This window comes from Esox lucius, chromosome 5 (assembly GCF_011004845.1).
Source record: "Esox lucius isolate fEsoLuc1 chromosome 5, fEsoLuc1.pri, whole genome shotgun sequence".
Classification (NCBI taxonomy): Eukaryota; Metazoa; Chordata; class Actinopteri; order Esociformes; family Esocidae; genus Esox; species Esox lucius.
Genome location: NC_047573.1, coordinates 29,609,023 through 29,617,868, shown reverse-complemented (window position 1 = coordinate 29,617,868; position 8,846 = coordinate 29,609,023).

Genomic DNA, 8,846 nt, shown 5'->3' with positions numbered 1-8,846 from the left:
TAATCTTCTTGTGATGTTTGACCCATAACCCGTACAGTACAATAAAGCATATCAGCCTATTCTGCCCTTTGTGGGGAACAGGGAAAATCCAAACACTACAGATAAATGTCCACAACATCATGCATTAAGTTACACTCCAGTTTGTTCAGAGTTTCACACTTCTCCAGGTGAGTTCAGGAAGGTGGGGCTGATGGCCCACACCTGGTTTTCCAGATCTTTGGAGAAGCAAATGTTACCCAGGACAATGATTAACATCACCAAGCGTCTGTTGGAGACTTGTGGGGACAGATGCACCTCTTCGTCGAATACACTTCCACTCTTCCTCAACAGACATTTCTCATTACACTACATTAGCTTCTCTACTCTGGCTGTCTTTTAAGGCTAGGACTGATTTTAAGGTATTATTGTTAATCTACAAAGCTTTACATGAATTTGCTTTTATTTACCTCACTACATTGGTCCAGCCATGCATACCTACATGCATGTAACCTAAGATCGCAAGATGCAGGCCTTCTAATTGTACCTAGAATTTCAAAATAAACAGCCTGAGGCAGGGATTTCTCCTATAGAGCTCCACTAATGTGGAATTATCTGCTGATTAAGGTCAAAGATGCAGACTCTTGTTGAAACCTTTAAGTGTCAACTAAAGACTTCACTTCCGGGAGGTCTATGATAAAGTATAGCCTGGGGGTGTGAAGGTGAATGGTAATGCTTGGATACAATCCACACTTGCTGCCTTTGCCAGATGGGCTCTCATCTCCACTGGGATGTCCTCTCCAATGCAATTTCGTGGCACTGGTTTACTGTTATTCTCCGCTGCTGTCCTTGTCCAATGTGAGTGAACTCCAGGCCATACTCAGCCCTCTTTCAGGGCGGTTGAGGTTGGTTGTTGTCCCTTTGGTTGATGCTTGGCCAAGTGGGTGGAGTGACTTCCTGCCTGTTCGGCCCTGTTGGGGGTTACCCTCAGATAGGGCTTGGGTGTCACTGGACTTACTTGTCTCAGTCCCAAGGTTTTACGCTACTAGATTATTGTGCTGGGGTGGGGGGTAGGTTCAGTTCTCCTACTCGGTTATAAATCCTTTGTAAATCTAAGGAATGCATTCTCTACATTTTCCATGTGACCGTCTCCTTTCAAATTTATGAGGACGTGAGCCCTTGGACCACACCTCAGGACTACCAGGCCCAAATGGGGCACTCTGGACACAGCCCACTCTGGACACAGCCCACATGCATTAATTAATAAGTACAATTATTACAAAGTTTCGGCCCTCATAGGGAGCTTATCCTTACCCCTGTGCGTTAACATTTTGGGGTTTCAGGTTGGGTGTTTTGTAAAACCCTTTTGTGACAACTACTGCATTTTATTGATTTATTGATAACCACTAGTATGTACTTTTAAAGAGGAACAATAAATCTATCTTATGACTATTTTGACATATTTTATGTTATTAAAGATTTTATGTTAGAATTTCCTGGTCTAATGCTGCTCCCATGTAGACAATGTCAATCATGCTTTATGATTAAAAGCAAATTAGCATCGGCTCCTCCCTCTCCTGACCCGGCCTCAGCGGCGCCTTCCTCTCCTGACCCTGCCGCAGCCGCTCCTTCCTCCCCGGTCCCGGCCTCAGTAGCTCCTCCCTCTCCTGACCCTGCCGCAGCAGCGCCTTCCTCTCCTGACCCGGCCGTAGCGGCTCCTTCTTCTGTCCCTGTCGCCCAGGCTCCTGTCCCTCCGCCGGCTCCTGACCCTCCACCGGCTCTCCCGTCTCCTGACCCTCTGCCGGCTCTCCCGTCTCCTGACGGGATTTCAGTGGCTAGGAAAAACTCCCTAAGAAGGCCAAATTTTAGGAAGAAACCTAGAGAGGACCCAGGCCCAGAGGGGTGAAAATAAGCAACTCTAGAGACATATTTTATATGTTCTTCAAAGGAGAGGTCAGGGTCAAGGGTAATGCCAAGGTTTTTTCCAGTTTTTTGGGATACGACCATGCAGCTGTCAAGGTTCACAGTGAGATCTGCTAACAACGCTCTTTGTTTCTTTGGATCTAAAATAAGCATTTCTGTTTTCCTTGAGTTTAAGAGCAAGAAATGATCTGTCATCCACTTTAGGCAGGCATTCAGGAAGGCATTCAGTTGTTGGGAAACAAATTTTTCTAAAATTTTTGAGAGGAACGGGAGGTTCGATATTGGCCTATAATTGTTTAATATGTCGGGATCCAGATTATATTTTTTTAGAAGAGGCTTAATTTCCGCTATTTTTAGTGAGTTTGGTACACATCCGGAGGAAAGGGAGCAATTTGTTATGTTCAGCATTGGCTGACCTAGCACAGGAAATAGCTCCTTAAGTAATTTTGTTGGAATCGGGTCTAGCTGAGAGTTTGTAGGTTTAGAACTCATTACAAATTTAGTAAATGTGTCGAGCGATACGGTATAAAAAAATTCAAGTGTCCCCATTGACACCTGGTCAGGGAGGTTCAGGAAATGTTTAGCACAACTGAGATTTTAAGGACCATAACCATTTAAGGAGGAGTCAGTTATTTGTTTTCTAATGGTGATGATCTTTTCATCAAAGTAGTTCATGTTTTCATTACAACTAAAGTGAAGACCCACATCACTTGCCAAGCTTTGCTTTTTTGTTAACTTTGCAACTGTATCAAAGAGAAATTTTGGATTGTTTTTGTTCACCTCAATCAGGTTGGAGAAATAAGCTGATCGAGCAGACATGAGTGATTTTCGGTATTGTACTGTACTGTCTATCCAGGCTAGTCTAAATACTTCCAACTTGGTGGAGCGCCACTTTCGCTCCAATTTCCCGGAGGCTTACTTTTGTGCCCTAGTATTGTCTGTGTACCAGCTAGGGAGCAAGTTTCTTGTTGCGTATTTCTTTAGTTTTTAATGGTGCCACTGTGTCTAATGTATTTCACAGTGTTGAGTTTAGATCCTCGATTTGATCGTTTACAGATTTATTTACTCTGTCGTTAATGAGCGAACTTGTAAGAATATCAAGGAATCTATTTGTAGTCCCGGAATTTATAGTACGGCTTTTGAAACTCATTGTTTGCGGAGCAAGTGGATTTCATGTTTTAATGGTAAATGTAATAAGACAGTGATCCGATAATCCAGGATTTCGGGGGGACATTATTAGATCTACAATACCTATTTCTCGTGACAGGACTAAATCTAAGGTGTGATTGTGGCAATGTGTTGGACCTGAGACATGTGGGATAAAACCCATTGAGTCAATTATGGCTTCAACGGCTTTTTGAAGAGGATCATTGGACTTTTCCATATGAATATTGAAATCGCCTAAAATTAGAATAGTATCTGCCATGACTACAAGGTGTAGATGTATTGATTGTATAAGTTGGTGAACTGTTGTAAGAAATTAAACAAAATATGAATTGTTTGTAATATGAGCTAAAACGGAAGGTGCAAGTAGGAGAACAGGAAACCCTGTTCAAGCGGTTGCCGGGGAGAGAAAGATTTAGTATGTTTGTCTTTTGAGAAACAGGACACATGTTAGAGACACACACATAGTCTGACAGACAAGACAGAAACCAGAAGTGGGCAAGGGGATACTTGCAGTTATCCTTATAAGGAATAGAACTGAAATTGGGCCAATGGCACACTGGCTTTGCTAACTTAACGCCTCTATCTTTTGGGCGTAGTTGAAGTATAAAATGATCTGTTGACTGTTGATCCTTAGACATTGTGCGGCGACACTTGTCTCCAAAAGCTTTTGTAATAAACGGAATATGCGGTACGGTAATTGACCTGACTCCTGGTGTTTTATTCTCCTTTCCAACAAACCAACTCGGGGAAGTGTTAGACTTCAACAAAGGTTAGACAAGAATTCTGGAAACTCAGTGAGGAACATTGTGTATGGCCCAGGGGGTCCTATAAATAGTAGCTATGTAAAACGATTTATCGGACTGGTTAACTTTCATTAGTAAAACTTCAAAAGAATGAAACTCAGTGATATGTTTGAGAGTAAATTTATATTTACTGTCATAAATATTAGCGACACCCCCTCCTTTAGGAGTCCCATTTTGAGATGCGTGGTGATACAGTCATTTTTATTTTTATTTGTGACCGAGGTGGAGGAAGGCTTTATCTTAATAAGGTTGTTTTTGTAAGCCCTACCTTGTTTAACTTTTCTCAGCTGTTTCTGAGGAATAGTAGCCCATTCCTCATGAGCAATTGCCTCCAGTTATATTCTTGGGTTTGCGTGCTGCAACCGCCTTCTTCAAATTCACCAGAGATTTTCTGTGGGGTCCAAGTCAGGTGACTGTGATGACCACTGTAGAATTTTTCAGGACTTCTTCTGCAACCAAGCCTTGGTGGAATTTGAGGTATGCTTGGGATTATTGTCCCGTTGGAATGTCCAATGACGCCCAGGCTTCAGCTTCCTCACAGACGGCATGACATTTTCTCCTAGGATTTCCTGATACTTTAATGAATCCATTTTGTATTCCAAATGCTGCAGGTTTCCAGCCCCAGAGAATGCAAAGCAGCCCCAGAGCATCACCGAGCCACCACCATGCTTAACTGTGAGAATGTGAAAAAGTACAAAATAAACATAATACAATACAAAATAAACAAGGGCTAGAATTGCAGAAATATACATATGTGTGACCTATCCACAATCAATAGTTATTGAATATTAGAGATACATCAATGCAATAAGCTTATGAATGGTGGCATAGTATAGTATAACTACAGTCAGAATTAAGAACATTCATACACAGCTTTAAATATATTAATAGGATAATGCGATTGTATACATAACACTACATAGCAGAAGTAAAAAAAAAAAAGAGTACTGTAGATGTGATGGTCATTTTATCGATCAGAACTCTTTAAGAAGGAAGTACAGAGACGAAATACTCTCAGCACAATTAACAGTTTATTAATAATTTGCAAATAAGAGAGACACATCAACCGCTTACAAACATAATCGTCCGAGGAGTCTCTGACTCGATACAGGTCATTTAACAATATATAGTACATAGAAAAGGGGTGTGGTAAGTTGCTGCCCATCTGTCTTGTCAATGAAACACATTCCCGCTGTTATATCACATGTCCTAGGTTTCAAACAAGTCACATGTTGTCCTCCCCCATCTGGTTAACTTTCTCAACCCTTGAGGGGGACTTCATCTGGACAACCTACAAATAGGTAGATGATTAACCCTATACTCTACTGTGACCAATCAAGAATGCCCCCTAAGACATATACCAGATCCCCTCTCCCACACTCATCTATTTATCTAAACAAGGGGACTCAGTCCTTTAATCATTAAGAATGCATCAGGTTTCAGAATTTCCACAACATAGATTAGCAGCAATATTGGTTGTGCTGGAGATGTCATTCATATTCATGGCAGGTCCCTGGTACAGCCGTGACGTCTTCTCCCACCTGCACGGTCAACTGCCCCTTTCTGGTACCTGGGGACCTGGTTCTGAACAGCCTCGTCAGTGGCATCCCGGTTGGAAGGATTCTTCCTTATGGATCAGATATTGTACTTAAATTATCTAAAATGATTTTGAGAATTGCATGACATTGAAATGTTTCATGAAGACAAGATGCTAGCATAACTATTGTCTTGTTTTTACCTGATTGTAGAGCCAGCTGTGCCCTCAGCTCGACCTTCTCTTCAGTCAGCCACTTGATCTTCTCCAAATGATCTGAAAGTAAAGAGAGACAGTTAATTATTATCAGTCCTAAATATCGGGTAATTTTACAATCAGAACTCAAACCGCAGTGTCCGCCAAAATGTTCATTCATACCTTCATGTGCAGAGCTAAAACTTCCCCCTACCTCTGCCTTCTTGCCCTTAAAATTAAATTTAAACAGACAAATAAAACTGGAAGCAACATGCTTTAATAACAAGTTAAGCATCTGGGTTAAGTGAATGAACACACTTACCTATGTAGTGCTCCTCTTCATGGCGGCGTGGAGTACCTCCCTGGTGCCTTGGAGTACTGTGCTTGCTCCATCCAAAAAATAAACATAAAAGTTGGTGAACAGGTAAATATGGTGAAACCAAGTAAACATTGCAGCAATTACCAGATCAACATGTAATTCACATACTTCCAGGGCTGCAATCCACAGGGTGTTGTGGTGTAGATTTGCGTCCTTGGGGTGGGAGGGGCCCACGCTGGAACGATTTTCGCTTCTCTGGCGATATACACGTCCGGTCTCTCACGTGTCTAGGAAAAGTTAAGGTTTTGTAAGCATTTACCCAGCAAAACATATTTTAATTCCAAGTTTCAAATTGTTATTATGTTTTCAAATTCACCTGCATGCTTGATGAGCTCATAAAGGACAGCCTCCCAGGTATCTTTAGGTGGTAAACAAGTTCTGGCAAACTTGTCGTGGCTGAAGGACTTCCGGCTGGTGATGCTGTGTGGTCACCAGTAGCAAACTCCCCCTTTGAGCCACAGGTGTGGAACTATTGCCACACACAGTCATCCTCCTCCGGGAACAAAACTACAGAACACGTCATGACCTGAAAGCAATGTTTAGATAAGAGGTTTATAAAACCAACAGCATAAGACACACACAGGCTATCTAAGAACAACGTGGATACACAAAGACACCTCAGTAACGGATTTGTAACAAGTGCAGGTTTAGCTAGTCTATCTAAATGTTTCTGACAAGAGTAACGTAATCCACATGATGTCGATAATAAAGAAACACGATTTAGCTAACGTTACGTATCAGTTGAAAAAGTTACAAGAAATAAGCACATATATTATAACATTCTAACTTGTTGATACACTAAGAAATACGATTTAGACAAGTTATCCAAGTTATTGGAAAGCTATTGCGAACAGGTAACAAAACACAAAGAGATTAGGAGAAAAGCACCAAAAGCTGGTGGACGGCTGGCTGTAGGACATTATAGCCTCCTGCGGCCCGCCAGCAGCAAAACGTTGGTGGGTTGCCATCAATTGCTCACTGGGGTGTTCTTTTCAGTGTACACATTCTTCTTCCTCCAGACATACTGCTGATCCATTGTGCGGAAAAGTCCCAGTTTTATTTCATCACTCTACAGAGCAGAATCCCAAAACGCCAGTGGCTTATTTATATGATTTTGAGCCTGTTGGAGCCAAGTAGTGGTGTACGTCTTGGAGTTCTGGCATGGAAAACTTTTGCTTTCAGTACGCACTTTACTGTGCTCACTGAAACCTCAGAGCCTGTTGCGACTAAGTCTTGCGGCAAGTCTTTTGCAGTCTCTCAAGGATTTTTCACAACCTGCCTTCTCAGAATTTTATTTGCAGCTGTTGACAGCTTCCCTTTTCTGCCCCGTCCACGTAGTGTAACCACCGTTCCTTTGACTTTGAACATGCAAACTATGCTTCAAATGGTGTCTCTAGGAACATTCAGTGCCTTCGCTATCTTTTTGCATCCTGTTCCTTGATCGCTTATCATCGGGGAAGTCATTATAAGTTGCATTTTCAGTTGAATTTGGGGAAACCACTTGAAGCATTCATTGTGTTGAGCTATTTCAATAGCTTTTGTTTGATTTGTTCTTTGCAAACAGCTGAAAGTCTGTACATTTTGACAATAAACCTGATTTGCAATGGGGGTTGAATAATTTTGATTATAACTGTATGTGCCAAACCTCACTCAAAACTTTCCTTTTCAACTTTTTTGGAAAGGTAAGAAAAAGGTGCAGTGGTCTCCATATTCTTTAGCTGTATACCTGGATCAAACATTATATTCTGTGTCACTACAGTGTGAGAGCTTTCTTGGGGAGCCAGGGGAAGGTAAATGTCAATATTGCTCATTTGTGATCAGTATAAGGTTGACCAGACATCCTGGTTTGCCCAGGATTGTCCCGGGTTTCTAACTAGGTGTCCCGGGTCCCAACAAATATCCCTGCTTTTCACCAAAATAAGAATAAGAATACTGTAATGTTTCCACAGATGAGCCAGAGCCAAACAAACAAAGCAACATAGCAAAGCAACAATTCTAATTAAAAAAGCTCAAGGAGCGGAAAAATACGACAGCCAAAACAGTAACAAACTGGGGCAGCTCCCCTGCTCCACCAACCACAAACATGCACATTGACTAACATGCGTGCATGAGCGCATACATGGGCGCGTGCATGAACGTGCGGTACACTAGGGTCCCGGTTTGGGTGTCTGAAAATGTGGTCACCCTAGATCAGTGGCACTGTTGCTATCGCGATCACCAACATAATCAACATTGGCGTCATTGTAATCAAAATGTGTGATGTTAGAGAAACGACATGATGGAACTGAATCAATGTCTTCTTCATCTCTGTCTGGAGTCAGTCCATGATGGTCCCGGTCAGGGGTGCTTTCTTATGTGACTGTCAAAAGGACATATGCAGTAATAGCCGCTAAGTTATTCCCTTTTATGACACAAGTAGTAGCCGCCAGCCGCTAAGCTACTACTGTTATATATACTCACGCTATTTTCCTCCTTCCTTTTTTCTGCCCCGCTGACATACGGGCGGTTCATATTTTTTAAATGTTGTTCTCCATCTTGTGTGGTGTAGCGGACTCCGGCTGACTGAATGAGTAAGCTACCTAACGTCTTTCGGGCTGCTGCCGTGAGAAACAATATGGCACCGACCATTTGAGTAAGAAATGGGGGTTCGGTCTCAAACGTAAATAATGTATTAGAAGACATGATTTAATTTGAGTATCATTTTGACTAACACAATCAGATCTTAAGACAAACATAAATATACCACCACTGGAGAGGTAGCCACACACTCGGAAATCAAAAAACATGAATCTCTCAGTCGACAGGTCAACTGCATGGACCGTGGTGAGCCACTGTTTGAAATACTTAAATACTTAAAGATGCTCTTGTC